The sequence below is a fragment of the Mytilus edulis genome, chromosome 2, assembly GCF_963676685.1.
Source record: "Mytilus edulis chromosome 2, xbMytEdul2.2, whole genome shotgun sequence".
In the NCBI taxonomy this organism is placed as follows: Eukaryota; Metazoa; Mollusca; class Bivalvia; order Mytilida; family Mytilidae; genus Mytilus; species Mytilus edulis.
Genome location: NC_092345.1, coordinates 63,424,178 through 63,427,989, shown reverse-complemented (window position 1 = coordinate 63,427,989; position 3,812 = coordinate 63,424,178).

The window sequence follows — 3,812 nt, the reverse complement described above, 5'->3', positions numbered from 1 at the left end:
AAAAATATATTGCATTATATGTCAGCAGAGTATTATTAAATGAAATTCCAATCATATATTCTTAAGTCGATCATCGAAATATAACGATCATTTTTTTTTTAAATTGATTTTATAGGGGAAAGTCCTAAATCCAAAAGTTGTATAGAAATATATATAACAACGAACCTTTTACAGTGCAGACTATGTATGATAAGTATTTGTCACGTGCGATTTTTCGTAATATGTTTCATCTGGGTAAATTTATAGGTCACGTAAAATTGCATTTGTTATAAAAAAAATGCATTTGTAATAAAAAAAAAAAAAATACGTTTAGGGTCATTTTGGGTCGGACATTGGCAGCACTAGCTTTAGATAGTTAAAAAATAATTTTATTCATTTCATGTTAAAATGTTAAAATGTGTCTAACTAGTTCTTTCAGTTTGTATCATTTTTTTTTCTGGAGTAATTTTTTAAAACGACAAGAGATTGATTGATATTTCATTTTGTGCTTGGTACATCAAGTGCTTATTTAGTTTTAAGCTTTGCTAATATCTTTTTTGATTCTGCTATTCATCACTGGTATGGTAGGCATGTGTATGTGTTGATAAACTTATGTCCGTGTTCTTGCATGTTTTTCTGCTGTTCTTTGTTATGTTTTTACTTTTTTGTATGTCGGTTTCAAAAGTTCTAAATAGCTTATGTTTTAGGCTGTATTGTATTCTTTATACCGAAATTTAGATACGGGGTATATGCTCTTCTCATATGTTCTATGATGGTATGATACTAAACCCCTAACGGGAGGGATTGTGCTTGATTTTCATATGATAAAGACATAATCTTTCAACCACCGGTTCAATTGAGGTTTGGAGCTGGCATGTCAGTTACTGTTCGTAGTCCTTTGTTAATTTGTGTATCATTATCATTTCAGTGCTTAGTTTCTTTTGTTACCTATTCTGACATCGGACTAAGACTTCTTTTAAACTTAGTTTTACTGTGTGTATTGCTGTGTGTTTCAGCGGTTTTTTTCTAAATTGGCTATAAAGGTAAAGGGGAGGATTGAGAACTCATTAAATTATAAATATGATTAACACCGCCGCAATTTTGCGCCTGTCCCAAGTCATGAGACTTTTTAGATTTAGTTCATTTATATGTTTTTGGTGTGGTTTAGTATGACGTCCATTTTCACTGAACTAGTACACAAATTTGTTTAGGGCCAGCTTAAGCCCGCCTCTGGTTGTGGGATTTTCTTGCTGTGTTGAAGAAAATTATGATTCATTATTAAAATCAAAAGAGAACTTCACAGTGTGTGTCATAAGTTTTGTAGCTTACTTCAAGTTGTAAGTTTGTTTGTCTTTGAAAAATTGAAACAATGAGTCTAGTGTAGACGAAACACGCGTTTGGCGAACAAAATTCTAATCCTGATACCAATGACGGTTTGTTTTCTTTAGCTGAGTTAAAGCTAGAATATTCATCGCTTAAGCATAGCTGCATTTATTTAAAACTGTTTGTAATCCTTTATTCAGACAACATAGTACAATTAACAGGTAGTGCTGATGATTTACAGAAACAACTGGATTCTTTCAGTGAATACTGTCGTGTTACGAAGCTTACTGCTCATTTCACGAAAACTTAAGTGATGATTTTTTTCTAGAGGCAGAATGCCTTCAAATTTACATTTTGATATAGACGGCGCTGACATTGAAATCGTTGAAGAAATTAATCATTTGGGCATATCAAATTGTTAGTATTATCTAGAACTTGTTATACTTAAATAGCACAGAAACACCTAGCAGAAAAAGCCACAAAAGCTATATTTAATGTGTTGAAAGCAGGCCGCACACACAATCTTTCCATTCAGTGTGACTTAGATATTTTCGTTAAAGCTGTGAAACCCAAACTTTTGTATGGATGTTGATATCCTTTAAACATTGATATTAAAATTAAAACAGTATCTTCTTGGTGTAAATTAGTATCTGCTAAAGAGACATATTTATCTTCTATCGCATATATACACTATTATTTAAAAACACTATTTGCTGTTTAATAATAATGTGTGTACATTTGTTGTAAGTAAAGTTAAAAATATATTGGATGTCTGTGGTTTTTCAAATATTTGGATTTCTCAATGTTATGGTAATGATATAAGGTTAAAAAATGCACTAGATTTGCTATTACAAGACCAATACAAACCGTTGTGGAATACACAATGACAAGAGTCTACAAAAGCAGTAAATTATATATATAAAAAAAAACTTGAGAAGTTAGATTTAAATTTTGAAAAATATTTCGATATCATGGATATATGCACGAAAGTATTATTTTTTTGTAGATATAGAATCACAAACCACAGACACCCAATAGAAACAGGGATGTAGAATACTGTTAATAGAAATGATAGAAAATGTCATCTTTGTAATATTGGTAGCATTGGAGACGAATTTCATTATCTGCTAGAATGTCCATTTTTAACGACAGTAGTACTATTTTGCTCGTGTTCATACACTTAGATTAGAAAATTATTGAGCAAATTAAACGAAAAGTCAGAGTTAAAAAGATTATGTAAGTTTATAAAGTGTATAAATAAACACCAGGGTACTCCTGGCTAACATGTATATTATTTTGAAACCACTGTATTGTATATATGTTTTGTAAATAGATGCAAATTCATGTACATATTTTGCACCCTCTTTACCTATGAAGAAGAAGAAGATATATTTTATTTTCAATTATGGGCCCAAAAGGGCATAAACATTACAACATCAATAATTTTCATAATACAATACAAACCTATGTATCTTCAATGGTAATGAGAATAAACCGATGATATTGTATTAGGCATAGAATATCTCAGCTGCTCGCCCTATACCACAACGGATTGAAGTATCTCCCGGGGTGTTGCCATATATAGTCTTTAGACGATTTTTTAAAAAGAATAATATCAAGAACGATAAAAACATTGGATATATCATTTCAAAAACAATTAGGCATTATATATTCTATTTCAAGAACGATTAAGTATTGGATATATCATTTCAAAAACAATTAGGCATTATATTTTCTATTTCAAGAACGATTAAGTATTTGATATATCTTTTCAAAAATGATTAAAATGAGAACGAAGATTTTGCAGACACTTGAACAAGTGGCCAAGTCAGTATATACTTGAATTATTTAAAATCAGATTGGGAATTATTTAAGGATGTACTTAGGTGAAATTTAAAAAAAAAAAGAAATTAAAATTGATACTATAAGTCGAACGAGCATCAGTTTAGGAACAAAATAAGCTAAAAATATTGATAGGTCATGGGGCTACTTTTTGAGATATTTCAGTTTTAAAAAATGTCGGGAAAGGCTGACTCGGACTTTTACCTTACATTTGCATTGGTATTATTTGGGTCTCAAATAAAAAAAAAAAAACAGAGGAAGAATCTGCTTAATTTTTGGAACATGACCTTTTATGACCTGTTGAAGACTTTTATGAAAAGAAAAAATGGGTGTTATGGGGCAAAATATTTTACCCTGTATGGTTGGGAAAAAAATCCAAGGATTCCGAAAATCTGACACACATTTCCAAAACCTCACCTAAGTACATCCTTAAATATAAATTTACGATATGGTTTGTCTGCACATTTCATTATCCTTTGATGTATGAATCTACAGGCTTTGAATCTTTAATATTCAATATACTTTAAATTAACTTTCACGTATATCACCAGTTTCAAAGTAAAGTTAATTCGGTGAAAATAGACCTCACTTATTTTGCGTTTTATACTATCGGCTCAGAGTGACTCGCAGCAGTATTTATATTACCTGCAATTATCAACATCATACTG